This window comes from Euprymna scolopes, chromosome 8 (genome assembly GCF_053919585.1).
Source record: "Euprymna scolopes isolate OS-2025 chromosome 8, ASM5391958v1, whole genome shotgun sequence".
Classification (NCBI taxonomy): domain Eukaryota; kingdom Metazoa; phylum Mollusca; class Cephalopoda; order Sepiida; family Sepiolidae; genus Euprymna; species Euprymna scolopes.
Genome location: NC_136489.1, coordinates 80,398,443 through 80,415,418, shown reverse-complemented (window position 1 = coordinate 80,415,418; position 16,976 = coordinate 80,398,443). Strand labels below are relative to the sequence as shown.

The 16,976-nt window shown below is 33.1% G+C and overlaps 1 long non-coding RNA gene across 1 annotated transcript in view; it reads right to left on the bottom strand.

Moving 5' to 3' along the window:
- Positions 1-5,925, bottom strand: part of LOC145284049 (uncharacterized) — a 57,756-nt gene extending 51,831 nt beyond the window's left edge. The window contains exon 1 of the long non-coding RNA XR_013868788.1: positions 5,821-5,925. This is a non-coding gene — a long non-coding RNA (uncharacterized LOC145284049). The remainder of the gene's footprint in view (positions 1-5,820) is intronic.
- Between the last annotated feature and the right edge of the window lie 11,051 nt (positions 5,926-16,976).

The window sequence follows — 16,976 nt, the reverse complement described above, 5'->3', positions numbered from 1 at the left end:
CTTTTTTTTATAAATAATATTATGGCATGCGTTCTTCAGAATTGTCTGGTGTATTCCTTGCTTCCTTTTTGTTAGTTTGCTTGACACGTTGGTCTTTTGGTGTTCATCGAATTTCTCTTTAGATACCTCATTGTAATGCAGCTTCCTATTTCAGTAGCTTCTTTTCTCAAGAACTGCAATGTTATGGAACTCTATTCCTGCTCAATGTTTTCCTCCTACCTAAGCCTTGGTCTTTTCAAAACTATGGTCATTATGTATCTTCTGTCCTTGCGATAATCATCTTTCGTCCTTGTTAGTTCCTTGCATCAAGTGGCTCCATGCCTTGCCTCGAACGATTTCAATTAAAAAATTATAATAGTAGAGAATATTAGTAAATATACTATACCATGACCCCATGAATTGATACTAAGTGAAATGGACGAAGACAGGTTGGCTGGATAGATATTACCATCCATAGCATGATTGGAAATGTACGGATTGCACTGGAAGGTTGAGGAGGCTTATTGTCACTTAAATTCCAGAGAAAGTCACCAACTGTTTTAAATGAGAATTGGCTAGTAAATGGCTAATCAACAGACACCAAGTAATTTTAATGATGATTAAAAGAAGTAGACAGTACTGAAAATCAAGAGAGGTTTATTGTTAGTTGAATTTTAGAGAATATTGCCTGTTTATTTCTAATGTTTTATTATTAATGATGACTTGTGTAAGCTTACTATCCCAGACATTCACTAGATATATATATATATATATATATATATATATATATATATATATATATATACTAGCAAAAGTACCCGTCGTTGACTGGGTTCAAAACCAGCCTACAGAAAATGGACTCTGATTTATGAAAGTATGATAGGTTATGAAAACGAAGGGTTGTAAATTTGGGTTGAATTTGGGGGTATCTAACCAAAGAAAAATATAATGAAAGTAAAAATAAAATAGGCAACCCCCATCATTTATTATACCATACCTGTTCAAACTGAAACACTTATCACAATATTCTGTGGATCTATATTAAAAACCTTGTTAAACTTTGTGACATATTTCCATTCTATGGAGATCAGGTGCAAACGAACACCCCATAATTTTATTATACCATATTTCTTTAAGCTGAAACATAATTATCAAAGTATACTTACGCAGATAGATATGAAAAGTCTTTATTAAAGTTTGTGCCTATTTCCATTCTATGGAGGCCAGGCGCGAACGCAGACCCCACAATTTTATCATACCATCCCTATTTAAGTTAAAAACATACTTATCAAAGTATTCTTATGTACATCTATATCAAAAAAACTTGTAAACGTTTTTTTTAATTTTTTAATTCTTTATTTCCATACTTTGTGGACCAAGCGCGAAAGCAGACCCTACAATTTTAATGAACCACCGTTCTGCCAGATCAAACATACTCATTCCTGTGTCTCGATACATCTTCTATCATTATATGTAATCAGTCTTTTTAAAATAGTCAACCATGATAGGAGCCTATTCATGACCAGATTAACACACACACAGACATTCAGCTTTATATTATATATATATATATATATATATATATATATATATATATATATATATATATAGGGGGTGTAATGGTTTTATAGACTTGTTTTCTATATGTAAATCCAATGAAACCCGCGTGATTATTAAAGAGTGCTGGAATATAGTCTGTTTATTATACAAATATTATTGGTTACATATGTGCAAACATGTTTCAGTGCGTTGAAGAATAGGCTAGCATAAATTACTTAGCTAAATTAAGGAAGGGGCAATCCTCTTGTTACTCCTCAATACCATGGCAAGCGCTATCGTTTAATACTAAACTAAACGAACAGAAACACAATATGTCACCACCTGGATAAAGGTGAGTGCACTCTAAATACTTAATAATTAAACGCCCGAAAACGATTAACTACAATAATCTATGGATATAGCATGCTTGTAATTGGAATGTTGATACATACCTACGAGAAGTATTATCGTGAAGCTGACGTTACATAAGGAAAGCAACCACATAATTGATCCCAAACGATAACTACTCCAACTAGAAGGTTTTGGGAACGGAATACTCCACCAATATAGACATATATGCACGTATATGATCTGAAAACCTATCTCTGTAACGAAGCATATAAACCTATAAAATATATTTATACTTTAGTATTGAGAAAAAGAAAACCCTAAATGAAAGAACGACATCTATCGAAATCGTTTTCCAATGACTCATGCGGTTTAGCCGTCAATACATATGACATTTGACATGATCTCTCACCCTCTCCGCAGTCACCTCGGTTTTGTCAACCAGTATATTCTTCTTAATAGCTTGGGCCACGGCCATGATTGTCAAAATCCATTCAACCTTCCCTAACCACGGTATCAATATTCTTTCGTCCATCCAACGCTCAACTTCCTTCTCAAACTGCGAAGCAATATTTCCTTTTAGCATGCTTTTGTAACAGTTTATCCGATTTACTCAAATATATATATATATATATAGAGAGAGAGAGAGAGAAAGAGAGAAAGAGAGAGGGATAAAAAAATACACAAATAAAATACAAGGCAAGACTCTATCTGCATCATCGTGGAAATGCAATCCCACCGATTAATAGTAATCCAACAAAGTCTGGTGGAATCGTGAGATACTGCTGGCGCGCTCTGGGCTAGTAGTAATGATGCTTCGTCGCCGAAACCATGCCTGAACCTAGAGTCATCATCTGACGAAGGCTTTGATCGAAACGACGCTACTGTAAAAGCAACAATTATTGTATAAACATTTTTATATAAATGTGTTACAATAAATAAAACTTGATAATGTTAAGGAAAAGTTGACTGATATATCTATATAATTATAAAATTCAAATGACCTTGTAACGGGTGTTGTAATCCAACATCCGGTTTACGACTTTCGGTTGCGCATGCGTACATAAATATAACGCCATAACAGAGTAAACAAATAAACCCAAATCGCTACTTTTGCAGATTTTTTTCACGTTTAAATTATCCAAATAAACAATAGTTAATACTTTCTGCATTTTTTTACATCGTTCATTTCCGTATAACGTTTAAGTTATTTTAACGCAAATTTCTTACAAATAAATCTACTTTGACCCGTTGACAACCATAAGAGCATTTTACAACGGCGATTTAGCCACCGCCTTCCTTTTCTTTTTAATTTATTCTCTATTTTTAATACACCTTTCTTAAAAAACATTCATACATTTTCTTCTACACTATCAACATAAATAAATAACACCGAAAATATGTTTTTTTTTAATTTGCGTTACAAATAAATAATCAACGCGACAATAAAACGTATTGCTTGACTGTGTACGTTTTCAGTGTCCCAATTGGTTTTTTTTCGCGTTTAAATTAAAAGATATATCAAAATTTGAATTTAACTTTAAGTATTATGGTATCTGTTTAGTGCACATTTACCTATAAGTATGGAAAACCACATATAATTCAATGACTATACATTTTTATTTCAAAAATAAAAAATTATAAACAGAACGACCCATAGCAATCTATCTATCTTCTTTTCTGTTTCTGTTATGTCACAAAAAACTATTTTCTTTACGTCACAAGTATCACGCTCATATATTTATATGTGTCTGTGTAAGTTGACTGGTATATATATATATATATATATATATATATATATATATATCACTTGACTGATATATATATATATGTGTGTGTGTATGTGTGTGTGTGTAAGTTGACTGGTATATATATATATATATATATATATATATATATATATATCACTTGACTGAGATATATGTATGCATGTATATATATATATACATATAGTAAATTAATTAGCATTGCGTGAAAAAAGAAAGGAATAAGAACACATTGGTTTCAAATTGATTTCTCACATACAAAACTGACTTTGTCGATGTCATCTGCTTTCGGTCATGAAATGTCTGCGAACCAATGGCGTCTGATGCAGAACATTAGTTCTCAGATTTCATGAATCGCATTCTTGGTTCCATCGCTCACGAAATCATCCCCGGTGTTGTCTTTGTCACGTGAACCATTAGTACAAAGTGATCCATTGAAATTAATAGTATTGGAAATGACGTCAAATAGCTGGTAAATCCTGTACCTAACTGCGTTTACAGTCACGTAAGAAATATATGTTTGCCGAGTCATGACAAGTATTTAACACGTGCGAATTCCAGATCTTGTTTCTTTGCTTGTTTTGTACCGTTAGATTCAAGTATAACTATATGAAAATATATTATATACAATTATCTAATGGTGCAATTAGATAATCTTATATCTATGAATGAATAATGAACAGTGACGAATATATTGATGTTTTTTTTTATGTAGAATTAGTTTTTACTATGGATATTCTAAGGATGTCCCCTGTAAGAAGGGTTTTTTGTGTGTGTTTTTTTAGGGGGGTTGTTTTTTGTATGATTTCAGATTAGTAAATGAAATATTGTTATATTGTTTTATCCGCACTCCAAGAGCTAGTTGGAGTAGTAAAAATTTCGTGCACGACGTACTACGAAAAAATTACTTAAAGTTATACCGTATTTTTGTTCCGGTGTTCCGGATCAAAAGATGCTGATAACATTTTACATTATAAAATAGGTTTACGGCGTGCATGGGGTGTTTATACGTGCTCTCATTTTTACTACGTCATAGTCGTTTATTAGTATGAAGAAAGATGACATAAGGAGACGTTCGCAGAGAGTTTACTTGAAAGGGTTTATTTGGCGAGAATATACACAGGAGAAAAGGTAACGTTCCCTTTGCTAATTATTTAAACCTCAAATTGACTTGCTATCTTATTTAGATGCGTGACACACACGGACAGAGACGTCGAAGTAGCATTCTATTATATTTTGTTTATATATTTTATAGATGCACTCTTACAAAATGTATACACTCTGACGGCCGTGTGTTTTTGTAACCAACAATAACTTGTTAAATCATCAGAGTTTATTTATTTTAGAAAATGATAATCTGACAGGCAGGAGAGTTCGGGTCAGTAGGGATGGTGTGGGTGGCTTGGTCGATATGGACGGAAGAAGTGTATCCTTGGCTTTGTTCCTTCTTCCTGTCTGAATTTATTTGTTTGGATTTTATTTCCATATTTACATCACCTTACATTTCTTGCAATTAAATATGTTCTCTTATTTTTGTCTTCGAGTTAAAATACTTTTATCAATTTAATATTCCTCTCATTTTCTTTTTCTTTTTTTTTACTCTTCCATCGGAATGTAGGTTTGACGTCCTCACCAACAATCCTATTTACAACTGGTTTTGCCCGGATCCGATATCGCGTGCACGCAATACTTCACCTATTAAACACTTCGCCTTTGATTATCAAGTGTTTTATATTGTGGGCGGCTTCCAAAAAGAGACTGATTTGAAAACTTTTGTTTCGACCAGCTCGAAAAAAACGTGACGTCATTTGTCATATCACTCTGTTTTGTCTAAGGCGTTTGATCTGTTGCCCCTGCTTCAACTTTACCTCACTTATTTCTGAAAACGATTCGGTTTTGTGGATTTATGTTATTATTATTCACTTAGTGTGATCCTTGCTAAAATACACACTAGCTAAATTAATATCCACTGACGTAGGGTCACTAATATTAATTTTTCATGTTGAAATTAGTAAGAAAAACAAACAAACGGTTGATATTAAAATACATTAGCGCAAACAAAATAAAATAAATATTTATAAAAATTGGGGCAAAAATGAGACTAAAGCACATAAAAAGTAGAATTCTATCCATATCTTGTATTTATGGAGCAATGCCGATCAAACAAATAGGTGAATTATTACTTTACCTTATATATAAGATGTGTTTTTCATGTTTGAGAAAACCACTGTATTTGTTCTTTTTGAAGAAATAATTTTACGAGTGAGGCAAAGTATAATTGACGTTTTTTCCTAAGATTTTAATCTCTTTATGCGATTATACGTTCCAAACTTATTAAGTGGTTCTCGCTATGAGTAAGCAGACTGACCTAATTCTCGCGACTTTTTATTGGATGAACTTGTAGTCGCCATTCGAGTGAGTTCGTTACATGGACGACATCGGACATGATCAGAATTACACGTTCGCCTAGACTGTTGCCGATGGTTGTCGATTGTTACCGATAGTGTCTACAGTGAATTGCTAGTCTAATATCTCAGACCAAAGAATATCGAACCGGATATATGGTTGGATATTAATTTTTCTCAGCACCTAATCAAATCCTTTGAACACATGATAAATCATCTGTCAAATATGCGGCATCATGCTCCATCCGGTTATATAGCATTTGGCGCAGCAGCGTCAAGGCGGGACCAACGCCAATTAATAATAACTACGTCACTCACTACAAAAGGCAGAGCATACATTATTACGGCCAATATTTAGATGCGGGTATGTAAAGTAAGGTTACAATCGGAAACTTCGGAAATTTTAAACAATAGTTAATGGAGAAAGAAATAATAAATATACAACAAATAAATGTTACCAAAAGAAGAATCTTTTACCTAGCTGGAGAAGTTTTTTTGGCGTGTTTTAACTTATTATTATTAACTTAGCGTTTTCTTTTTGTTGTTGTTTTGCTTTTTTACTTCAGAACAAAACTACTGTTGGGATAGATCGAAAATTTGGCTGTGCTTTTACAAGCTTGGATAGTTAGTAAAAAATCTAAAGTTAAACAATTGCATTTCCGCACGATTGGTAACATTTATTTTTATTTATAAATATAAATATATTTATATATATATATATACGCTCTCCTTCAAACACACACACCTATATATATATATATATATATATATATATATATATATATATATATATATATATACATATATATATAGGTGTGTGTTTGAATGAAGGAGAGAGAGAGAGAGAGAGAGAGAGAGAGTGTGTGTGTGTGTGTGTGTGTGTGTGTGTGTGTGTGTGTGTACGAGGATCGTTCCAAAAGTAAACCATTAACGCCTCCTAGTTGTTTTGACCTAAAATGCTTAAGATCTACGAAGATGGGAGTGCTACCATTAGGAATAGCGACCTTTTTACTCCAGAATTTATTTTTCTACATAGTCACCAACATTCTTAATTCACGTTTTGCCAATAATTCAATGGCTCATCTCTGATTCTTACGTGGTCCATGACAGGGTTGCTTTCTTAGAGTTTCACATCCTCAATATCTTAAACAGAGAGATGTTCAGATAAGTTCAGTCATTATAACAATGCAATTTTTAATACCATATGATCTCTTCCGACGGATCACCTAAAACTAGGAGACATTACTTTTGGAACACTCTTTTATATAAAAACATCAGTGGTTATATGATAGAGTGAACACATGATTCTATGAATATTTTATTTGAAAGTTTTAGAACAAGTTTGACTTTTTTTGTTGTTTTTTTTTTTACTTATATCGTATATGACAAAAATATTTCTAATTAGTTGATAGCTGCAGATATTTTGCTCTAGCTAGCTAACCAATTATATTCGTTCTTTATTCCCTTCATGTGTTAATGTTTTCATTAGCAAATGACTGAGATTCTAGGAAACATTTTCTGTTTCTTTTTGTATCGATGTACCGTGCCTCAAAGTATATTTTATTATAATAATAAACGGCAAAAACTATTGTTTTTATTTACGGTTTAAAGTCTAAAAATGAAATAAGCTGGGAATTCCACGTAATCGTTATGAAGAGCAGTCGGTGTGAGTCGAAGGATGAGTGTTATAACCGAACTGCTTTGCAGGTGTATCCGTGTGGACTATGCTCGTATTGTCACAAAATTAAAGCTTTTTGTTATATACAACCGGTGAAAATTGGTATTTCTGGATTTGGATGTTTTTAGGGTGAGTGATTATAGTAGGCATTTATAATATAATCATAATAAATATTTTATTGAAAATTTGGTTGTTTAATTATACTTTTTCATTTGGTATACTCCGAGAAAAGGAAAGTACTTCCTCTTGGACACTATAGAGCATAACTAACTTTTTAAATAACTATTCAAAGTTCACGTCGCTAACAATCAAGCTACAGACAGACCTCGACGTGTAGTTTTGGTGAACTCCTGAAACATTCCATTTTGGGTTGGTTTGACTCCCTCTGCTGAAATCGTACTTCTCTCTCTCTCTCTCTCTCTCTCTCTCTCTCTCTCTCTCTCTCTCTCTCTCTCTCTCTTTAATATAAACGAATATTTTGCCACCAAAAAGTGCCTAAAATTCGACATGCCCACAAGAGCTGAACGGCATAGATTGAAATGCTCTGCCCCGCTGCACCCTCCGCGTTGCGTTATTCCGTTTCTCCCGTTCTGCTTTTGTGCACAAACAACAATTTTCTGCGCAGCAACGAAATCCATATTTTACATAATAGAACTAAAAGCACTCGAAGTGCGCAAATCTCCACCAACCTCGTTTTCCAATCTACTTCAAAACCACATATTCATATCCATATAAAGTCATGTATGTGTATATGTTTATATATTTATATGCACTCCGAAACGAATGCTATGATCATTATTGATGCGGTAGGATCCACCTAATTAGCACACGTGGAGTGTCAACCTTATAAATATGGTTAGTATCGTAAAGACGAGAGAGACACAACGAGAGGACCAACGAGAGGCCCAACGAGAGACTCAGAGAGACTACGAGATCGAGAGTCGACGACTACCTAACCAACACCTTCTCCAGAGACGGTCTTCCCATGACTATACTAATGGACTTTATGTAAATATTGTATATACTTTCTTGTTTCACTATATCTGTTTCTAATTTACTTTAGTGTTGCAGTTATTTATTTCAAAGTGTTCAGTCGAGTTTCAACAATTATGAATTTCCGAACCTTTCTACGGGGTGGTCCACTTAAAAGTAGCCCAGAAAATGTAGTAAAGAGGATGAACATTCTTTCGTTGTTTAAATTACATTTAATATTGTTTTAATTACTTGTAGCTTTATAAGAAATGCTAAAAGTGTTCCCCGTTAACATTCATACATTTCTGGGCACGTTTAACAACGTTTGCAGATACTGCCTGTAAATATTATCTGATGATTCTCTCGATGTCGTTGGTAATGTTCTCCTTTAGATGGTCTAGATTGTGAGGATTATTTGCATAAATTTTAATTTGAAAGTCCCTCAAAGATAAAAATCACATGATGACGAGTACCTTTTGCTTATGGTTGTCTCTTCCGTAAAAAATGTGATGAACTCGTGCCAGTGATCTGTGAGACGTGTGGCATGTAGCTGCCTCGTGTTGAAAAGGATTGCATTTTGTCTTATGTTGCCATTTGGTTGTTAAGAGAAAGATTAGAGAGATCGTGCTACTTTTAAATGTGCCGCTTAATCTGAAAAATAAATGATTAGAGAAAAATTAGGGAGATTAGGCTACTTTAAGTGGGCCACCCTGTATAAGTGATGCAGACTATATTTAGCTTGATTTAGTTTTCTGATATGGTTTCAAAATGAAGGCAGATCACCTCCGTGAAAATGTAGATACCGTCGACTTTTGTGAAGTGTTAACAACAAGCATTAGATATCAATTAATAAATATTCCCAAATATCAGTTACTTTTAACTATTTTACAGAGTATTTACGGCGCATAATATGAGCAAAACCTGTTCATGATAAAAAATATGACTACTGTTTTAGCAATTCATTTTGAAAATACGAACATTTCTCGTTATTTCTCTCTCTCTCTCTCTCTCTCTCTCTCTCTCTCTCTCTCTCTCTCTCTCTCTCTCTCTCTCGCTCTTCGTCTCCCTTATTCTTTAGCGTGCGCATCTAATTTAGAAGCTGGCTTACAATAAAATGAAGTTGAGGTTTATAGTGTGCTTACATCCAGACTTGTCTGTAGAACTTGATACATTTGAGAGCTAGTTCTCAGGCAACTCCACCTACCATTATATTGGAATGGGTGGAACTATTTAGGTTCAGTTTCTAGCCAGAGGAAATCATAAACAACACTAATTCCATCAATCCCATCAGGAATTTAATTTTTAAATGAACTGCAGTAACACTCACGAAAGAATACACTAACACATTTTTACGCTGAAAATAAGTATATATATATATATATATATATATATATATATATATATATGGCAGTGGTTTTAAAAGTAAAGCCGCTTTTTTTCAGAAGGTGTAAGAACTACGAATATAGAAATAGTACGATCATGACAAGCGCCATTCTATGGTCCTTACTTTATTTTTCTACATAGTCACCATGATTCGTAATGTACTTTTGCAAGCGATAAACGATGACTGCGTATGCGTGTCTGAACGGCGCTTTTTCATACGAGAGTCGTTCGAAAATTAAAGCTTCCTATTTTTTTTACTCAAAAAGTTAAAGAGATGCAAAGACAAGAATGTTACCATTAGAACGAATGACTTTTGTGTCCAGGGATTTATTTATTTGCATAATCACTATTTCCAATGCACTTTATCAGGAATCTAACGCCGCATCTCTGTTTCTGGCGTAGTCTATGACATGCTTTTTTCATATCATAAGTTCAATCATTCTTAAATGGCAACGACTTAATTTACTCACATAAAATTAATATACGAAAGTATAGATTTATGCGTAAACTTTAAGTATTTACTTCAAAAGTGCTCAATACGTAGGTAGAGCTAGTTAGTCATTTATAAAATATATATGGCGATTAAGCTACACTGAATAATCGGCGTTTCATCCACTCTTGGACTCTTCAGGCTTATGCGCGAATTCTGTTGTTGTTTATCGTTTTTATATGCTCCTCTTCTATTGAGATTTTAGTTAGCCAATCAGCTTTCTAGTATCCACTGCGCCCTTCCTATCAGCCAATGGACATGCATTTATCGGACAAAGGATCTGTTTTAAAACTAGGTTAGTGTTTTTTTTATTGTTAGTTTATATATAAATATAACGATAAACAACCATAGAATTCGCGCATAAGCCTGAAGAGTCCTAGAGTGGATGGAACGCGAAATATTCAGTGTAGCTTAATCGCCATAGTAATTTTATAAATTACTATATACATATATATATATATATATATATATATATATATATATATATATATATATATATATATATCAATTGAGTTTTCTAGCTCTGAAATTGATATTAAAGGTCTACCTTTTCTATTGAAAAATGATTAAAACGAATTTTTTATATACTAAGTCTTGGATATGCGAGCGATCATATGAAGGTGATTTAATGGACTGATCCAACAACCCTCAAATGAATGGACTGTTACGTCTATAAAAAGACAAGCAAACTCTCCTCACGTGGGAGACAGAATTTAGTACTAAGCTGTCAATGGACGCTTAGAAATGTGTGTACCTTTTTACCTAAATAAACCCTTTCTGTACAACCCCAGTAATGACTTGTTATTCATATAATCTACGATATAACAACTGGCGACGAAGAATTCGAACGAAACTCACTAAAAAAAAACAAAGCGAAGGAAAAAGCACACAAGAAGATTAACGAGCAGAAAACAAAAGAAATCCAAAGAAGGAAAAAGAAAAAAAAACTTCGACAGAGCCAACATTTAAAAAGTAGGTGTTTCAGTCTGTTACGGTCCTAAAAAAAAAAGAGATATTGACATTTTGAAGCGAACATTTTTTTTAAAAGAACATTTTAAAAAAAAAAGAAGTATCCATTTCAAGTTTTATTCGGCTGGAGGTGTTTTTTTTTTCTTCGGAAGGAAATTGTGCTTTTAATTCATTGAATTTATAGGACATTTGAGTTAATCTTTTGTTTAATTGTATGGTTTTGTAAAAAAAAAAAAAAATTTTTAACATGGAGCAATTAGCGGAATTCACTAGAACTATGCAATCGGCATTGTTTGCTCAACAAAAGCAAATGGAATTACTTCAGCAACAACAATTGAAGCAAAGCGAAATACTACAGAGTATTTTAACGCAGCAGAAAAACTGTCGTTTCACTCCTGAAGGAATAGCAAATTCTTTATCCGAATTTGTATACGAGCCGACAAATGGGTTAACTTTTCCGGCATATTTTCGGAGATACGAAAATATTTTTGCTAAGAGATGTCAGTCTTGGACAGACGAAGAGAAGATTATCCTTCTTCTTCAAAAACTTGGATCTCAGGAAAATACAAAGTATACGAATTTTATCCTGCCAAAGAAACCTGAAGAGATTTCTTTTAGTGAAACAATAAAAATATTGCCAAACATTTTCAGTGAACGAGATAGTCTATTCTATACACGTTATAAATGTTTAAATATCACGAAGCAGGAGGACGAAGATTTTATTACTTATGCAGGGAAAGTGAATGCTCATTGTGAATCCTTTAATTTAAAAGACCTCGAAGAGGATATGTTTAAAAGTCTAATCCTTGTGCAAGGTTTAACAGCCTCTAAAGATAAGGATATTTGTTCAAGGATATTATCCATTATGAACCAAGACACAGAAATAACGTTACAAGAAGTTACGGAAGAGTGTCAGAAACTGTTCAATTTAAAGCAGGACAATACAAGCATTGAAGGAAAAAAATTTGAAGAAATGGAAAAAAATGGAAAGGGTGAGGAAATGTGCACACAAAAAATCCTGTAAGACATGTGGGGGAAAAAACCACTTCACTAAAGATTGTTACTTTAAATACAAAATATGTAACAAATGTAATAAAAAAGGCCATAAATCAACGGTATGCAGGAAAGGAAAATACCGAAAAGCAGAAATAAAGACCATTGGTTCTAAAAATGAGTCTATGTGTGATAAAAGAAAATATATTGAAATTAAAATTAATGGCTGTAATGTGAACTGTCTTCTAGATACGGGAAGCGACATAAGTATAATTGACGAAGTAACTTGGAAGAAAATTGGGTTTACAAAGTTACAAAATACAAAAAAAATTGCCAGAAGTGTGTCTGGAAATAAACTAAAATTTAAGGGGGAATTTTTTGCCAATGTGTCTCTAAAGGAGAATGCTGTGAAAACCAAGTTATATGTCGTACCGGGGAAAAATTCTAATTTGTTCGGTATAGACTTAATGATTCTTTTTAATTTATGGGGAAAACCCATAAGCTCATTTTGCAATAAAGTAGGTCTGGCTGGTTTAGAAAATTCTAAACTACCAGGAAAGTTTATTGACGAATTAAAAAAAGACTTTAAAGAGGTATTCTCTGAAGGTTTGGGTTGCTGGACGAAAACGGAGGTGAAATTTGAACTAAAGGACGAAGTTAAACCAGTTTTCAAACCCAAAAGAAAGGTTCCATATTCAGCATTAGAAACTATAGAGAAAGAATTAAAGAGACTTCAAGATATTGGAGTAATAGAAAAAGTGGACTACTCTGAATGGGCTTCACCCACGGTTTACGTTAAGAAGAAAAATAATAAAATCAGGGTATGCGCGGACTTTTCGACAGGTCTAAATGATTGTCTCAAGGAGCATAACTACCCGCTTCCTACCCCAGAGGAAATTTTTTCGAAGTTAAGCGAAGGAAAAAATTTTACAAAAATTGATTTGTCTGAAGCGTATTGGCAAGTAAAAGTCCAGGAAGATTGTGCTAAGTACCTGACATTAAATACCCATAAGGGACTATTTTCACTAAAACGTTTGCCTTTTGGTTTAAAAGTAGCCCCAAATTTGTTCCAGCAAATTATGGATACAATGCTAGCAGGTTTGGATTTTGCTATGGCTTATCTAGATGACATCCTTATAAGAAGTAAAAATGTGGAAGAGCATAAGATCCACATTGGCAAAGTATTCGAGAGAATATCAAACTATGGATTGAAAGTGGCTCTCGAAAAATGTAATTTTGGGATGGACAAAATTGAATATTTGGGACAAGTGATTGATCGAAATGGTAGAAACCCTAATCCTAATAGGACTGAAGCAATCAAAAACATGCCTAGACCAGAAAATATAGTGCAGCTACAGTAATTTTTGGAACTAGCAAATTATTATAATTCTTATATCCCAAATATGCATGAACTAAGAGCACCTTTAAACGAATTATTGAAAAAGAATAAAAAAGGGCTCTGGACAAAAGAATGTGATGAAGCATTCCTAAATATTAAAAAATGTATGTTATCGGATTTAGCACTAGCTCACTACGATCCGAAAAAAGAATTAATTGTAGCAGCAGATGCAAGCGAATACGGTTTAGGTGCTGTGCTACTACACAGACTCAAAGATGGATCGACTAAACCAATTATTCATGCCTCAAGGGTTTTGCTACCCGCAGAAAAAAATTATAGTCAGATAGAAAAAGAAGGTCTGGCAATTGTATAGGCCATGAGGAAATTTCATAGGTTCATCCATGGAAGATTTTTTATCTTGGAAACGGACCACAAACTTTGTTATCGATTTTTGGTTCCAAAAAAGGAGTTCCTACTCATACGGCTAATAGGTTACAAAGATGGAGCATGATTCTGTTAAACTGCAATTTTAAAATGAAACACCTAGCATCCAGCAAAATTGCACACGCGGATGGTTTGTCCAGGTTGATCCCAAATAAGACTGAATTACTTGAAGAAACTGTTATAGCTGAAGCTGCACTAAAAGAAGAAAATGAACTAACAAATATATTAATAAATACTGTTAGGGAACTTCCGGTAACATTGAGGAAATAAAGAAAGCAGCAAGAACAGATGAATACATTAACAAAATAAAAAAACAAGTGGGACAAAAAGAAGAGGAAAGGATTAACAGTTTTTCCATTTTCAAAGTGCGATGAAACTCTAATGTACGCAGATAGAGTGGTAATACCTCAAGTATTACAGAAGAGAATTTTAAAAGAATTCCACATGGGACATCCTGGAATCTCCAGAATGAAAGCACTAATGAGAGCATATACGTACTGGCCTGGAATGGATCAGGACATAGAAAAAATGATAAAGTTATGTAAGGGTTTCCAACTAGCAGCAAAAGCGCCGCCCACTAAGACGCAACCTTGGCCTAAAACAGATATACCATGGACGCGGATCCATATAGATTACGCAGGACCTCTAAAAGGATATTATTACCTGATAATAGTAGATAGCATGTCGAAATGGCCAGAAATTTTTAAATTCAAACATTCTACAGCGGCAAACACAATAAAGGCGTTGGACGAGGTATTTGGGCGTTTTGGCGTACCAAAAACAATTGTTAGTGATAATGGCACCATGTTCAAAGGTCAAGAATTTAAGATCTACTGTGAGTCACTGGCCATAGAGCATATCACAACACCAAATTTTAGCCCTCGATCTAACGGACAAGCTGAAAGATTTGTCGATACTTTTAAACGAGCGTTAAAAAAGAACGATAACATCGACACTGAAGAAAAAAGTCCTCAGAAATTTTTAGCAGTGTACAGAATAACGCCTAATCCGAATACAAATGCAAATTTATCCCCAGCGGAAATAATGTTTGCCAGAAAAGTGCGCTTTGTGTTCGACCGGTTAATTCCGAGTAAAAAAGTAAAAAAAAAAAAGTGTAAAAGATAATGTACGATACAAGATATACAAGGACGGGGATAAAGTTTTTTTCAACAATTATCGGGCAGGGAAGAGTTTTAAGGAAGAAGGCATAATCTCAAAAATAATTGGAAGAATGGTCTACATTATAAAAGGTCAGACAATTTCCCACAAAAAACATATAAACCAACTCAGACCCCGATATATTGAAATAGTTAAAAACAATGAAGTACCGATGGAAGTACTGTATGACATTTTTCACATAGAACCTCCAAAAAAGGAAGCACCAGTAACTGAAAATACAAGTCACTCTCCAAAATCAAAAAAATTCGTAGACGCAAATTTTAAGGAGAAGTGAAAGAAAAAGAAAAAGAACTGAATTTTTTGGACAAAGTCAAAAAAGAAAAAAATGGTGAAGCGAAATTCTAGGGAAGAATTTAGCTTGGGAGGAAGGTGATATAATGGACTGATCCAACACTCCTCAAATGAATGGACTGTTACGTCTATAAAAAGACAAGCAAACTCTCCTCACGTGGGAGACAGAATTTAGTACTAAGCTGTCAATGGACGCTTAGAAATGTGTGTACCTTTTTACCTAAATAAACCCTTTCTGTACAACCCCAGTAATGACTTGTTATTCATATAATCTACGATATAACAGAAGGTTAACTAATTTACATATCCATTTGACAAACGAGCGTTATTTAAGTTTTTATTTAATTTCTGATTTCTTATTAGATGACTGATTTCATTTCACTGCTTCCTTGAATTCTATTTCTGTATAGTTTTTATATTCTACAGAATTGCGTAGAATTTTAAATGAAAACGTTCTAACACACGGAAATATATATATAGCAAACATCTATATGAATACTTTAACCATAGTTCCTGATTTCAAAAGGCGAAAAATTAAAAGGTAAATATGTGTACCTATAGTTTTATGTATACATCTGTATATCTATGTATATGTATATATATGTGTCTATTTTTTTCATATATATGCATGTATATATTTGTGTATGTATGTATGTATGTATAATATTGTACTTAAACCAAATTTATATTTTACTCTATTTCTTTTCTATCTCTAACCCATATTAATTTTCTTATCAATTTTAAATCCAGACCTTTATTTTAATTTTTTTCCAGATACATCTGCCTTACTTTTAATGCTAGGTTTATTTATGGTGTCTTTCACATTTAATAAAAACACTTCACAATTTGCTGATGAGGAAACCTTGTTTATTAAAAAAACTATATGTAATAATTATTGTCCGTAACTTGATGTCTACCACAATAAAAACACTGTTTTCCGAAACGATCGTACAAATAATTGATTTTGTTGTTGTTCCCTCTTATGAAACGGATTTTTAATTTAATTATAATTTGATTTTTAAAATTTAAATTATCAATCACATTACTAAATATATATATATATATATATATATATATATATATATCCGTATGTTAGAACGTTTTCATTTAAAATTCTATACATAATGAAATATTGCAGCATTAGGATTTTTTAAATTCAATTTATAACATTATATAATCAATTCATAATTCTGTAATATTT